Source organism: Hypanus sabinus, unplaced genomic scaffold (assembly GCF_030144855.1).
Source record: "Hypanus sabinus isolate sHypSab1 unplaced genomic scaffold, sHypSab1.hap1 scaffold_118, whole genome shotgun sequence".
NCBI classification, from domain to species: domain Eukaryota; kingdom Metazoa; phylum Chordata; class Chondrichthyes; order Myliobatiformes; family Dasyatidae; genus Hypanus; species Hypanus sabinus.
The window spans coordinates 457,464-474,094 of NW_026779240.1; the positions used below are offsets into that span (position 1 = coordinate 457,464).

A 16,631-nucleotide genomic window follows, 5' to 3' on the forward strand; every position below is an offset into this window, starting at 1 on the left:
GACGTGTGTGATGAGTTTCCTTTGATGGGTCTGAGTACACGATGAGAATAAATAAGCTTTCCTTTAAAACTGAGATGAAAGATTCTTTTGTATCCCGGCCAAGGCTTTGTTGATCAGTTCAATTTGATGCCAAATGTGGGTGGGGGCTATTATTGGGTATATTCATTGCCGAGTTTGATATATTCTTGATTGATAACTAGCTTTGCTGTTACAGTAGGAAGGCAGAAAGAAATGAAGCATTGCGGGGTGATGAATGGTGGTGCAGACAAGATGGAGCGAATGGACTAATTCTGCCCCTGTATCTTATGTCTTACAATGACTGAATTATGACTCCTTCTTACCCACATCAGGTTTTCTGATGTGTTAGGGACAATTACAGTTTTGTTCACTGAGATTGTGATATTGGTGTTCAACATTTAATTTCTGTGAGTTTATGTCTTTAGGAACATTGAACAGAAATGTTTTGTTTTACTTTGTATTGTTAACGTACTTCGTTATGTTTCATGTTAAAGTTAGACATGCAGTGAGACATTTATTGGAAGAAAAAAGCACACAACTGGAAGCAGAGCGCGACTGAAGACGAGGGAACAGCAGCAAGTGAACCAGCCCGAGGATTGAGAGCATAAACTGGAGCGAAAGCGTCTGACTCGGAGATTCCAGTGATTCAGTCAGGAGAAAGTTTGGTGAGTCTCATTTACTCAAAAACTGGTCCTTTAGACATTATATATCTTCACAAAGGAAGGTAGGAAATATTTGGATCGAAAGTGAATATGTCCAGAGTACCAGTTAAGCCTGTATCAGACCCAGTCGCAATCACTCCAGGTCTGGTAATTTGCTTTCAGCAGCTCAGCTCTTCAAAGCCACTCACATTCCGTCATTGTTTATTTATTTCATTGCCTCGTATCTTCTGAAGTAACTTTTGGTCTGATCTTCGTGATGTTGTGATTGCGGAAACGTCGAACTACCATGAACTGCAGTAACAGGTCATTGACTTCTCTTTCTATTGCAAGCTGCAATGGTGAACTTACCCTCGAATATATTGTCATGCAGCCCGTAGCGGAGAACAAACCCCTTTGAAGCATTTATCGCAACACTTCATTTCCTTCAGTCCTAGAATGACGTCCATTGGGAGCATAAATAAGGAGGAATTTAATTAACCAGAGTGGCGAATGTGTACAATTCGTTGCCGCAGGTAGCTGTGAAGATCAAGAATTTGGTGTATTTAAAGAAGGGGTTGGTAGATTCTCTATTAGTCAAGACATGAAGAGATACTGGCCTTCTCGATCGAAGCGGCCCTATCGAGGGGAGCGGCCCTATCGAGGGGAGCGGCCCTGTCGAGGGGAGCGGCCTTGTCGAGGGAAGTGGCCTTGTCGAGGGAAGTGGCCCTGTCGAGGGAAGCGGCCCTATCAAGGGGAGCGGCCTTGTCGAGCGAAGTTGTAGTCTTTGGCTCGAGAGTCTTCGGCGAGGAGGCTGAGGAACGAGACTACACCACAGTTGGAGAGGGTAAGAGGCGGTGAAGAGATGACAGGTAAACTAATTCAGTGTGATGTTTGCCTGATGTGGCAGGTCAGGGACACTGATGGTGCAACCGGCTGCTACAACTGTGTGTGTCCAGGTTCAGCTCCTGAAAGACAGTGTTGGGACACTGGAGAGGCAACTGGATGACCTCAGTATCATTCGGGAAAACGCGAGTTTGCTGGACAGGACCTGCAGTGAGATTGTTACACCGAAGATACCGGAGGAGAGAACGTGTGCGACGATGACAAAGGGATGGATACCTGAAGTACTGGAGACACAGGGGGATGTGTCTCTTGAAAGCAGGTTCACCCTCTTGGAAGCTGTCGGGGCAGAAGATACTGCCATTCTGAGAGGCGGACGGGTCTGCGAGTCGTAAATTGGCACTGAAGCAAAGCAGCTGAGACAGACGACAGGCAGAGCCGTGGTAGTAGGGGACTCCATAGTAAGAGGTACAGAAAGGGGTTTCTGCTGCAACAGGCAGGATTGAAGGATGGTATGTTGACTCCCTGGAGCCAGGATCCAGGACGTCTCGGACCGATTGCAGGGAATCCTCCAGGGTGAACGTGAACAGACGGATGTGGTAGTGCATATCGGCACAAATGACATCGGGAAGAAGAGGAAAGAAATTCTGCAGCGTGACTTCAGAGAACTCGGAAGAAGACTGAAAAGCAGGACCTCCTGGGTGGTTATCTCCGGTTTGTTTCCAGTTCCTCTTGCTGGTGAGGGCAGGAACGGGGAGATATGGGATCTGAATGTGTGGCTGAGAGCTGGTGCGGCAAGCAGGGTTTTAGATTCTTAGACCACTGGGATCTGTTTTGGGGTAAGGATGAATTGCAGAAAAGGGACGAGCTGCACTTTACCAGGCGGGGGACCAGCATTTTCGCAGGCAGGTTTGCCACTGCTACACGGTTGTGTTTGAACTAATAAATGGGGGGCGTGGAGGAGTCGAACTGGAAATATAAGGATGGAGTCAAAGGGAAAGACAGAATAAGAAAAGTTCAGAAATAAAACAGATTTAAAGGGGCAGAAAGCTCAAGAAGGGATCCGATGAGGAAAGCTCAGTATGGCCAAGTGCAATAGGGACTGATGTGAGAAGCGAGGGGGGTAATGGATTGAAAGTATTATATATGAATGCACGAAGTATAAGAAATAAAGTGGATGAGCTTGAAGCTCAGTTGGAAGTTGGTAAGTATGATGTTGTAGAAATAACAGACATAGCTGCAAAATGACCAGCGCTGGGAATTGAATATTCAAGATTATATGTCCTATCGAAAGGGCAGACAGGTGGGTAGAGGGGGTGGGGTGGCTTTGCTGGTGAGGAATGAAATTCAGTCCCTTGCGAGGGGTGACATAGAATCAAGAGATGTAGCGTCAGTATGGATAGAACTGAGGAATTGTAAGGACAAAAAGACTCAAAAAGGAGTTATCAAAAGGTCCCGAAGTAGAAACCTACAGAGTGCAAGTTGAATCAAGGGTTAAAATTAACATGTTGCAATGGTAATACTATGGTTGTAATGGGGGATTTCAATATGCAGTTATACTGGAAAAATCACGTTGGTACTGGACCCCAAGAAAGGGAGTGCCTCCGAGACGGATTCTTAGAGCAGCTTGTACTGCAGCCTACCAGGAAGAAGGCAATTCTGGGTCTAGTATTGTGTAATGAACTGGATTTGATTAGGGAACTCGAGGTAAAAGAACCATTAGGAGGTAGTGACCATAATATGATAAGTTTTAATCTACAATTTGAGAGGGAGAACTGAAAATCGGAAGTGTCACTATTAAAATTGAACAAAGGGGACGATGGAACCATAAGGGAGGCGCTAGCCGATGTTAACTGAGAGGATACCCTCGCAGAGATGAAAGTGGAACAACAACGCCAGGTATTTCCGAGAATAATAAAGAAGGTGAAGGATCAGTGCATTCCGAAGAGGAAGAAAGTTTCTAAGGGGAGTAGGGGCGACCGTGGTTGACAAGGGAAGTCAAGGACAGTATAAATATAAAGGAGAAGTATAACATAGCAAAGATGAGCGGGAAGACTGAGGATTGGGAAACTTTTAAAGAGCAACCGAAGATTACTAAAACGGCAATACGGGGAGAAAATATAAGGTATGAAGGTCAGTTAGCCAAGAATATAAATGGGGATAGTAAAAGCTTCTTTAGGTGTGTGAAGAGGAAAAAAAATATTTAAGAACAAACCTGGGCCCTTCAAGGCAGAAACGGGTGAATGTATTATGGGTAACAAGGAAATGGTAGACGAGTTGAACAGGTGCTTTGGATCTGTCTTCACTAGGGAGGACACAGACAATCTTCCAGATGTAATAGTGGCCAGAGGACCTTGGGTAACGGAGGAAATGATGAAAATTCACATTAGGCTGAAAATGGTGTTGGTAGACTGATGGGATTGAAGGCTGATAAATTTCCAGGGCCTGATGGTCTTCATCCCAGGGTAGTTACGGAGGTGGCACTACAAATCGTGGACGCAACTGGTAATCATTTTCCAATGTTCTATAGATTCAGGATCAGTTCCTGAGGATTGGAGGATAGCTGATATTATCCCACTTTTTATGAAAGGAGGGAGAGAGAAAACAGGGTATTATAGACCAGTTAGCCTGACATCAGTTGTGGGGAAGATGCTGGAGTCAATTATAAAAGATGAAATAGTTGTACATATTTTTAAGAAGTAACAGGATCGGTCCGAGTGAGCGTGGATTTACCAAGGGGAAATCATGCTTGACATACCTTCTGGAATTGTTTGAGAATGTAACTATGAAAATGGGCAAGAGAGAGCCAATGGATGCAGTGTAGCTGGGCTTACAGAAAGCCTTTGATAAGGTGCAACATAGGAGATTAGTGGGTAAAATTAGAGCACGTGGTATTGGGGGTAGGGTACTGACATAAATAGAAAATTGGTTGGCAGACAGGCAACCAAGAGTGGGCTTAACGGGTCCTTTTCAGAATGGCAAACAGTGATTACTGGGGAACCGAGAGGCTCGGTGCTGGGACCGGCTATTTACAATATACATTAATGACTTAGCTGAAGAGATTAAAAGTAACATTAGCAAATTTGCAGATGACACAAAGCTGGGTGGCGGTGTGAGATATGAGGAGGATCTTAGGAGAACGCAGGATGATTTGGACAGGTTGGGTGAGTGGGCAGATGCATGGCAGATGCAGTTTAATGTGGATAAATGTGAGGTTATCCACTTTGGTGGCAAGAACAAGAAGACAGATAACTGTCTGAGTACTTTCAAGTTAGGAAAAGGGGAAGTACAACGGGATCTAGGTGTCCTTGTTCATCAGTCACTGAAAGTAAACATGCAGGTACAGCAGGCAGTGAAGAAAGCTAATGGCATGTTGGCCTTCTTAACAAAGGGAGCTGAGTATAGGAGTAAAGAGGTCCTTCTGCGGTTGTACAGGGCCCTCGTGAGACCACACCTCGAGTGCTGTGCTCAGCTTTGGTCTCCAAATTTGAGGAAGGGCATTCTTACTATTGAGGGAGTGCAGCATAGGTTCAATAGGTTGATTCCCGGGGTGGGAGGGACTGCCATATGTTGAAAGATTGCAACGACTGGGTTTGTATACACTGGAATTTAGAAGGACGAGAGGGGATCTGATTGAAACATATAAGATTATTAAGTGTTTGGACACGCTAGAGGCAAGAAACATGTCATCGATGTTGGGGGAGCCCAGAACCAGAGGCCACAGTTTAAGAATAAGGGGTAGGCCATTTAGAACAGAGTTCAGGGAAAACTTTTTCACCCAGAGAGTTGTGCATCTGTAGAATACTCTGCCTCAGATGGCAGTGGGGGCCAATTCTCTGGATGCTTTCAATAAATAGTTAGGTAGAGTTCTTAAAGATAGCGGAGTCAAGGAATATGGGGAGAAAGCAGGAACAGGGTAATGATTGTGGCTGATCAGCCATGATCACATTGAATGACAGTGCTGGCTCGGAGGGCCGAACGGCCTACTCCTGCACCTATTGTCTATTGTCCATTGTCTATAAAACTGCTCCCTCTGGCACCGACAAACATTCCACTCTCAAAATCACTGAGATCACATTTCATCTCCATGGTGACGTTTGTTGGAGACAGAACGTACTCTTCAATAAGGAACAGGATAGGGAGAGAACCGCTAATAAATCTGTAGGTTTAGTTAATGATTATCACCAGGAGCTGACTGAATATTAATCAGACCGTGTTCATTACTAACAGAATCCGTAACACAGCCTCACTTGGACAGAGTGGGAACAGAACCTGGAGCCGCGGAACAAGGTAAGAAGCTCTATATACTGAAATTAAAATCACAAAGGCAGTTAGCCACTTTTATGAACTCTGGAATGAGACTGATAACGTATAGTGTTGATCGATATTAGAACTGTAGGGAATCGCTTCTGACAGAATTAATAATTCCCTTCATCTAGTTGAATGCATCGACTTCCTTTGCATGTCCCGGGGGGAATCGGTTATTGGAATCGCCGCACTTTCAAACCAGCTCCGAATCGTCAGCAAAGGCTCGGGAGGTGCGAGCTTCCCGCATCCCGGATCTGTCCCCGGGCTACAGGTTGCAGAAACAGGAAGCCGATCCGTCCACACTCGGAGCTTTACTGATCCCTGACCGAGGAACTGAGGATTCGTTTTCTTATTCCCTCACTGGCGGTATCTACACTATCTGTACATCCTAGACGGCATTTCAGTTGGTGATCAAAAGTATGGAACCGCCCACTTTGGGGATTACAGCCGGGGTGGGGGGTGGTCGTGGGGGGAGGCGGTGTAAGGAGTTGATGTTTCCATTATATAGTCGGTTGGTGAGACCTGTTGTGGATCACCGCCTGCAGTGTTGTTTCCCTTCTGTCCGATGTGAGTGGGACGGAAGGGAGGTGGGAAACCAAATGAAGGTTCAGCAGACAGATATCTGCCCTCGTGAGTTTTTCTATGAGGAATCTGTTGTGATCCTGACTTGTGATGTGACTTAAAACAGGGGAGACCTGCTTGTATGCATTACAGTTTTTTTTTAAAAGAGACAATGTACTTGATTTCATTCGCGGAAATTTGGTAAAATGAGTAGGAACTTCGATGAGACATAAAGTATTCCGGGGAGTTTGACAGGGACGTGGACTAAATAGTTCCTGTTGTGTGAGGATTTGAAACCAGGCACCGCCAGTTGAAGACAGTTGAGATGTTTTCTTTCTCTCGCTGGGTCTAGTGTGTCATGGGAATGTCCGCCCTCAATATTCAGGAGAAGGAGAGTCTTTCTGTTAATATTGTAATCCTGCAGCGTGGTGGCCCTTGATACACAAATGAGTGAGATGTTACAGGTGAGAGGCAGGATTGATGCGCCGAGATCACAGTCAGATCTGCGTTGGTCACAGTCAATGCGGGATGCCGATGTAATTAAATCTCCCATCAACAACTTCTGGCTGACAAAAACACATATCATTAGGCACTGTACTGTGCACGTCCCGTACCTAATACTGCGGCCACTGATTGTATGTCCGTGGTTTTCTACATCTGTAGCCCGTCCGTTTCAAAGTTCGACATGTTACACGTCCAATGACGCCTCTCTGCACAATGCATTTGCAGCGTGGTTATTTGAGTTCCTGTCGTCTTCCCGGCAGATTGAACCAATCTCGCTTTTCCCATTCGATCTCTCTCATTAACAAGGCGTTTTCCCTCTCAGAACTGCCGGTCACTGATCTTCTTCCGCGCCATTCTCCGCAAATTCGAGACTGTTGGACGGGACAATCCCAGGAGTTCAGCAGTTCCTGCGATATTCAAACTGCACCCTCTGGCACCGACAAATATTCCACACTCAGAATCACTGAGATCACATTTCATCTCCATGGTGATGTTTGTTTGAGACAGAACGTACCCTGTGCTAAGGAACAGGAGGCGGAGAGACCCGCTGGTAACGTTGTGTGTTTAGTTAATGATTATCACCAGGAACTGACTGAACATTAACCAGGGTGTGTTCATTACTTACAGAACCTTTAACACAGCCTCACTGGGACAGGGTGGTAACAGAACCTGGAGCCGCTGTACACGGTAAGAAGCTCTTTTTACTGAAATATAAAATACACAAAGGCAGTCAGACACTTAAATGAGACTGAGAACGTATTCGCATGTTCAACAATTGAACTGTAGCGAATCGCTTTTGAAAGAATTAATAATTCCCTTCTGCTAATTGAATGCATCGACTTCCTGTGCGTCCAGGGGAAAACAGGGGCAGTTGGAGATGTTATCGGAAACGCCGCACTTTCAACCCAGCTCCGAATCATCAGCAAAGGCTCGGGAGGTGCGAGCTTCCCTCATCTCGGAACTGACCCCGGGCTACAGGTTGCAACAGCAGGAAGCTGATCCGTCCACACTCGGGGATTTACTGATCCCTGTCTGGGGGAATTGAGGATTCGCTTTGCTTATTCCATTGCAGGCGGGATCGACACTATCTGTCTACCCTTTACGACATTTCTGTAGGTAGCTGCTGGGAGAGGTCGAAATTATGAGAACTATTGACACTGGTTTATAGCGGGGGAGGGAGGCGGATGGTGTAAAGAGTTGATGGTTCCATTATATAGTCGGTTGATGAGACATGTTGTGGATCACCACCTGCAGTGTTCTTTCCCTTCTGTCAGAAGTGTGTGGGTAGGTGGGAGATTGCACATTTAAACAGAGACCTAACGTAAAGAATTTTGCTTCTCATGTATATGAGGGATGTAAGTAATGAAGTTAATACAATTGGAAATGCACAAACACAGACTCGAACAAAAATACAATAGAGGGACAGAGATCAGGATGGAAACGGTAAAATGAGCACATTGCTCATATACGAACACGAGAAAATCTGAAGTTGTTGGCAATCCAGGGCAACACAAGGAAATCTAGGAAAAGATTTGGGAAAAGAAGGTTTAACACAGAGACATCTGCACCTTGTGAGTTGTCCTGTGAGGAAAGGTCTGTGATCTTGGCCTTTTTCAGTGATTGAGAAGAATTCGACATGACCTAAGTTTACACGGTGGTGTATTTGATTGTATCCGTAGTAGTTTGGTAAAATCAGTGGGATATTTAATGACGAATAAAGTATCATGCGGCGTCTTGACAGGGACGTCGACAAAATAGTTCCTCTTCTGGGAGGAGCTGAAAACAGTTGAAGATAGTCTCCCCCATTGTCTACTCTCATTCTCTCCCACTTTCTCTACCCCATTCTCTCCCCCATTCTCTCCGCCCTCCGGCTCTCTCCCCCTCTCTCTCCTCCCGTCTCTGGAATTGCCTCCTCAACATTCAGCAGAAGCAGATTGTTACAATTAATCCTGTAATCTCTGCATTGTAAATTCCACTGCCAGGTGCATGTCTGTTTCCCTTAAATACATGCGCACAGAAAAAGAGCATCTATGTCCGTAATGCCACACAGTTTTAAAGACGATATCGAACAGGATAAACATGGAAATCCTCTCCTGACGAGGGACGTATTGAAACACCACAACGTTCCCCACCCAGTACGGTCTCTGTGTGTACTTGGTGCTGAGCTTCTCTTTCTGTTCCAGCGAGTTCGAGTCCCTGAACTTAGTGGGTGCAAACAGAAAGTGAGCACACCGTGAGCAAGATTCAGTTGATAACACACATATAAACCTGAGCTTCGCATCATTCAGCATGTAATTCCACACCCTGATCCACAACGCATTAAGTATATAACACAAAAGCTGATTCAAGCGAATGATTCTATTGTGCTGTTCGGTAAGTTCTCAGAATGCACAACATTAGTAGTTGCTGTTCACAGAGAAGATTATCGTAGCATATATGGGAGTTAAATGGACAGGGGGTGGTATTTAGATTGCAAAACCAACCCGAGCAGTAGCGGATTCATGCAGATGTTGGGGATTATATCGAGGAAACAGCCAGAGGAAGTGGATGAGGTAGGCGCAGTCGATTACTTCAAAAAGCAGCTGGGATGAGTAGATGGAGTGAAAAGGCCAGAAGGGAAATGGGCCCATCACAGAAAATTGTGACCATCTCAGTGGGCACTGTGGTTGGCATTGACTCGTTGGGCAGAACGCTCTGAATTTGGACTCTATTGCTCTGTGAGTTTGTCAGTAGATGCGCCAGGTATCAGCGGAGAGACATAGACATCGTGTGGAAGGTGTTGTTAATGGGGAATGCTTGGCACCCAAGCCAACTGCTTCTCTGGTACAGGGGATGAAGTTACTGTCATATTTGCAAAGTAATCGTACTCTCTCTGACACACGGTCTACTTGTTGTTTAATTCACAACATCACCAGCAGGTGGAGCTTTCCCGAAGCGGGACCAGGATGAAAACAAGACGACGACGATCAACAACCGTCAGTCAGAATCACAATGGACAAAGGTATGATACGTTGGGATTTTTGAATTAAACTTTTGTCGCGTTTGTACACAGCAGTTCAGATGAAACGGACACAGGCGCTAACAGGGCAGAGAAGTGTTTCATCAAGCAGTGTCATTGATCCCACTGGTAAAGCGGTTTTGTGTAATCGATCAATCCAACAGTTTCAGTGCAGGGACCTGACACCAGTAATGGTCGAATCACTCCGCTCACCAGGCATAGCTTCAGCTGGGTGAAAGGAACAGGGGCTCCTGATTCAGGTGGTTGTGAGTGAAACACAGACGGGAGTGCGACAGCGATCTTGTGGTTATGTAAATGTTCAGGGTCAGGCTCCGTTTCACCTCTAGACAGGCCCTAATGTGTAAGACATCGCCAACTTTCACTTATAAAACTAAACGCCAGATGATAGGAATATTTCCCGGTTTTCTGAGATTGTGTGTTAACACAGCATTTCAGGTTTTGGTAGGAAAGCTACCAACTCCCCCCGGGTTTTTATTGGGGGCTGCACAAAGGAGAAGAGGGGTGTTTCGGAAATCTGTTTTCTGTAGCAGAGCGGAGAGCATTGCCGGTGTTGGGAATGGCTGAGGATCAGGAGGCAGCTCATTGTGGATACATTTGTGGTCTGCTTCGGGGTTTTAATACCCAAGTGAATGTCTGGGCTGTGGAGAAATGGTGACCCTGAGTTCTACATATTTCCCTCTGATATACTCTTCTACCTGAATTTAAATTCCCAGGATCCCTGCTGGGAAAGCCGGCATAACCAATCACCAAATGTCCCTGTCATCTGTAGACATTGTGATTGTGCTTAAATCTGTGATTCCAGCTGTAATAAACGATGTGACAGCCTGGAAACCTGTCATTCGGCCCATCTAATTCTTGCTGATCTAAGTGTCTGAGCTTGCCCCATTTTCCTGCAGCCTTTCTCAAATTTCCCTTGTAAACTTCTTCTATCCTTTTTCCTGCCCGCACGCTGCCAACTTTGTAATTTTATTAGTTTGCGGCCTCCTCTGTCTGCGCGTAATTTATACCCATCAGACACCACGTGAAAAATGCCCCTTTGGTCCCTTTTAAATTTCTTTTAAAAGACTCAAGTCTCAGACTCCACTACCCTGGGAAAAAGAACATGACCCTCTACACTATCTATGCCCTGGATTATTTTATGTTCACATACATGTGTAAGGTCACCCTTCAAGCTCCTGAGCTGCAAGGAAAACTGTCCCAGCGGAACCATATAACATAAAAAACAACATCCTACTCCAGTACCGTGGTGGTCATTCTCCACTACACTCTTTCCAGCTTAATCCCCTCCATCCTATAGCTTATCAACTACAACTGCACACAAAGCTCTCTGAGAGAGACTTTGCCAATGACTTGCGTGGTCGTTACATGACGATCATCAGGTGGGGATAAGGAGGGAACCAGGGGAGCGGTCAGCATAGTTCTCGAGGTAATGATCAGCCTGTGACCCAGGGGACCGGACGATGTGCCTCTCAAGGGAATGGTCAGTCTGTGACCAAGGGGACTGGACATTGTGTGACAAAGAGATTAGAGAATGTGTGATCCAACAGAGTGAACCATGTGTAATCCCGTTGCTGGTCTGTGTGTGACACAAACTACTGGACATTAAGTGACCCAGGAGAATTTAGCTTGTGGATGATAAATACAGTGATATTTCCCGGTATCACCGGACACCGTCGCATTAAGATCCGGTGGTCATCCTTCTTGTCAACTGTTGTGAATTCAGTTATCAGTATTACTATGTCTATCCTGTTATTTTACTGGGAGTGAATGTGTCCAGTCACCGGCTTATTAGGATGGTCACCTGGCAGGATGTACGGTTCACATTACCCAGCACAGTTCCGCTCCAAATCCGGTCAGCCAGAGTCTCAGCTCCATTGCAATCTGAATCAGCTTTGCTCATAAATCATACTGGTATAACCTGCAATTCATCACTTATTTCAGTTGGGAAATTGAAACGAGCAGCGATAGGACTGAAGAGGATTTTATCAGGCGGATCATCGAGGGAAGATGATCGGGACACGGGAAGCAAGGTACCAAATCAGGGTCAGATTAAGGGCAATATCCCAATGGAACGCTGTCCCGCCGCAGAGGAGCAGGAGCAAATTCAGCCCAGAGACAGTGACATCAGCGGCACCGATCAGGACCCTGGAATCAGCACAAGTGAGGCGACCCCCTGTCAGCTCGGAAGCTCATTGAACATGGAATTGTCAAGTCCCCAACAAGGAGCAGGTGAGTGAAATATGAGGGTGAGGGGTTCTCAGAATATGGCAGGGCGGAGGGTAAAGGTGAGGCCTTGTTGGAGGGTTGTCAGACGAGAGGGGGAATATGTAGGTGTGGTACATGTGGTGCAGTTGGCAGCCGTTACCCCACTGCAGTAAATGTACTACCTGCTGTGAGGATTTCTAGGATGTGTATTAGAGGAAATGCAGCTGACCAGATGAGAAGGGTATTTCCGGGTTGTGAATCCGGGGAAATGTATTCGCCAGGATGGAAGGAGTATCGCTGGGAAGTGAATATTACCGACAGGCCCAAAATTGATTGCCCATCCAGAATTGAAATTGGTGAGTGGCTGGGATGAGGGATGCACTGGTTTGCATTAAATGTGGTCCTACTATTAACCTAATGCCCAGGATGTTGTGGGTTCGGTTTTAAGGCCAGTGTTGGAGATGGGGAATTAAACCGGTTTTGTGTCTCTGAGCAGGTTCAAGTCATGTTTTTTGTTTTTGTTCAGTTGGGTGAGAGCGGTGGAGACGAGTGATATCTGAGTTCAAGTCTACATTTTCCTTTTTATTTTCACAGAGCCAGAGTTTACAACATCTGACCTCCTGGCGGAGGGGGAGGAATATCGACTGTACCAACAGACAAAGTTCTACAGAGACAGACTCCAACAAGCGATTGAAGAAAAGGTTGAGAGACTCGGTATAATGTTGACAGAGGAGGGACATCTCAGTAGAGAAGAAAATGAGGTGAGTGTATTTAATGTATTGTCATCGAACTGCTAGTATCAGAGGGAATAGTAATCAGTATTAATCTCCTGCATGTTCTACGAGTTCCACATGGGAATGGAGACTTTGATCTCTGACTTGTCTCTCACAGATCTGGTTTCAGCTGTTAATGTGGGGAGCTCTGGGAACTACAGGTTCAGCATCACCTTTTCATCTCTGCTGCATTTATCAGTGTGAAATAAGAGCAGTGGCTGCATATCTGGACTTTGAACAGGCATTCAGTCTGAAACTGATTTGAAATTGTATTTAATGTTTTGTCACCGAACTGCTGGTATCAGAGGGAATAGTAATCAGTATTAATCTCCTGCACGTTCTGGCAGTTCTACATGGGAAGGGAGACTTTGATCTCTGATTGTCTCCAGCAGATCTGGTTTCAACTGTTAATGTGGGGATCTCTGGGAACTACAGGTTCAGCATCACCTTTTCTTCTCTCACCTGCTGCATTTATCAGTGTGAAATAAGAGCAGTGGCTGCATATCTGGACTTTGAACAGGCATTCAGTCTGAAAGTGATTTGAAATCTTGGTTGAGCCGCCGAGCAGATTCACCTCATTTCATTGATACAGGATGAATATGAAACAGTCAGATTGTAAATTGGGCCAACCGGCTTCACTGTGGCACTTGACGGAGGGAAACCTGCTAACCACATCCGGTCTTCACAACCGAAAAAAGAAATCTGATATCTTGTTTAATATCTAACTAATGGAGACAAGGATACACCATTTCAGGTCACTCACCCTGGAGCACACAAACAGTGATTGTCTTGTCCTAGATCTGACCTATTCAGCCATGAGTGGTATTAGAAAATCAAGTGCGTTATACCCGTGAGTGAATCTGTTCTCGTTGGGATTCATTGGCGCTCTATGTTATTAATCAGATAGGCATCAATGTCTCAGAATAATGAACATCATTCCTCTTATTTCTCAGAGCAATGACCTAAGCCCATCCATATTCAGTTGCATCATCAATTACCTTAATTCCATTATCGCTGTATGTTGCTTGAACATTATTCGATGTGTAATTCATAATTCTTCAGTTAATGAGGGAGCCCAAGCCCGCATTCAGGAAGTGATAACCATTTTACAGCATGAGTGCCAGGCAGTAACCATCTTCATCATGAGACAGCCGCACTGACATTCCTTAATATTACATAGAGATATAGAACCACAGAAAACCTTCAGCCGAGTACAGGCCCTTCGGCTCACAGATTTGTGCCGAGCATGTCCCAAACTTAGAGATTACTAGGCTTACGTATAGCCCTCTATTTTACTGAGCTCCACGTACATATCTAAAAGTATCTTCAAAGACCATATCATAATCACGTCCACCAGCGTTGCCGGCAGCCCATTCCACGCACTCAACACACTCTGAGTAAAAAAACTTACCCGTGAAATATCCTCTGTACCTACACCCCAGTACCTTATACCTGTGTCCTCTTGTAGCAAACATTTCAGACCTGGGAAAAAGTCTCTGACTATCCACACAATCAATGCCTCTCATTATCTTGTACACCTCTATCAGGTCACCTCTCATCCTCCGTTGCTCCAAGGAGAAAAGGCCGAGTTCAGTCAACTTCTTCTCGTAAGGCAAGCTCCCCAATCCAGGCAACATCCTTGTAAATCTCCTCTGCACCCTTTCTATAGCTTCCACACCCTTCCTGTAGCGAGGCGACCAGACCTGAGCACAGTATTTCAAGTGGGGTCTGACCAGGGTCCTATATAGCTGCAACATTACCTCTCAGCTCCTAAATTCAATTCCACGATTGATGAAGGCCAATGTACCGTTTGCCTTCTTAACCACAGAGTCAACCTGCGCAGCTGCTTTGAGTGTCCTATGGAGTCGAACCCCAATATCTCTCCGATCCTCCACACTGTCAAGAGTCTTACCTTTAATATTATATTCTGCCATCATATTTAACCTACCAAAAGGAACCACTTCACACCTATCTGGATTGAACTCCGTCTGCCTCTTCTCAGCACAGTTTTGCATCCTATCGATGTCCCGCTCTGACAGCCCTCCACACTATCCACAAATCCCCCAACCTTTGTGTCATCAGCAAACTTACAAAACAATCCCTCCACTTCCTCATCCAGTCCATTAATAAAAATCACGAAGAGTAACGGTGTCAGAACAGATCACCGAGGCACTCCACTGGTGACCGAACTCAACGGAGAATATGATCCGTCTGCAATTTCACTTTGCCTTCTGTGGGCAAGCCAGCTCTGGATCCACAAAGCAATGTGCCATTGGATCCCATGCCTCCTTAATTTCTCAATAAGCCTTGCATGGGGTACCTTAACAAATGCTTGATGAAATTCATAAACACTACATCCACTGCTCTTCCTTCATCAATGTGTTTAGTCACATCCTTCAAAAAACTCAATCAGGCTCGTAAGGCATGGCCCGCCCTTGACAAAGCCATGCTGACTACTCCTAAACACATTATACCTCTCCATATGTTCCTAAATCCTGCCTCTAAGGATCTACTCCAACAAGTTACCAACCACTGAGGTAAGACTCATTGGTCTATAATTTGCTGGGCTAATTCTATTCACTTTCTTGAATAAAGGAATATCATCTCATCGGGCTTAGGCGGAAGAGGGCAAGGCAAGGTAGGTTTAGGTTTCAGTTTTTCCTGTTGTGTGAGGAAGGGGAAGAATGAGTGTGAGGGCAGATTGTTGTTCTCGGTGTCGGATGTGGGAGGCCCTGTAGTCTCCGACCCTCCCAGACGTCCAGATCTGCGCCGGGTGCGCCGATCTGCAGCACCTAATGGACCGTGTTAGGGAACTGGAGCTGCAGCTCAATGAACTTCGTCTGGTCAGGGAGAGTGAGGTGTTGATAGAGAGGAGTTACAGGCAGTTGGTCACACCGGGGCCACGGGAGGCAGACAGGTGGGCCATGGTTAGGAGGAGGAAGGGGAAGAGTCAGGTACTAGAGAGTAATGCAGTGGCTGTACCCCTTGACAATAAGTACTCCTGTTTGAGTACTGTTTGTGGGGGGCGGGAACAGCCTACCTGGGGGAATCGACAATGGCCGTGCCCCCGGCACTAAGTCCAGCCCTGTGGCTCAGAAGGGTAGGGAAAGGAAGAAGAAGGCAGTAGTAATAGGGGACTCGATAGTTAAGGGGTCAGATAGGCGATTCTGTGGATGGAGTCAGGAGACCTGGATGGATGTTTCTGATCCCTTCCAAGATATCCTGAAGTGGGAGAGCGAGGAGCCAGAGGTCGTGGTACGTATAGGTACCAATGACATAGGTAGCAAAAGGGAAGAGGTCCTGAAAGGAGAATATAGGGAGTTAGGAAGGCAGTTGAGAAGAAGGACCGCAAGGGTAGTAATCTCGGGATTACTGCCTGTGCCATGCGACAGTGAGAGTAGAAATGGAATGAGGTGTAGGATAAATGCGTGTTTGAGGGATTGGAACAGGGGCAGGAATTCAAGATTCTGGATCATTGGGACCTCTTTTGGGGCAGGTGTGACCCTACAAAAAGGACGGGTTACACTTGAATCCTAAGAGGACCAATATGCTGGCGGGGAGATTTGCTAAGGCTACTGGGGAGACTTTAAACTGGAATGGTTGGGGGCTGGGAATCATTTTGAAGAGACTAGGGGAGAGGACGCTAGCTCACAAATAGAGAAAGCTAGTAGACAGTGTGTTAGAGAGGCTAGGCAGGTGATAGAGAAGGGGAGCTCTCAGACAGAAGTTGTAGAGGAGAAGGAAGAAAAAGATAATAAAGTC

General features: G+C 45.9%; 1 long non-coding RNA gene across 1 annotated transcript; it reads left to right on the forward strand.

Annotated features, from left to right (window-relative positions):
• Positions 1 to 514: 514 nt before the first annotated feature.
• LOC132386484 (uncharacterized) lies at positions 515 to 7,623 on the forward strand. The gene is made up of 3 exons (XR_009509549.1): positions 515 to 683; positions 5,730 to 5,789; positions 7,500 to 7,623. It is a non-coding gene; the product is annotated as an uncharacterized LOC132386484 (long non-coding RNA).
• The last annotated feature ends 9,008 nt before the right edge of the window (positions 7,624 to 16,631 follow it).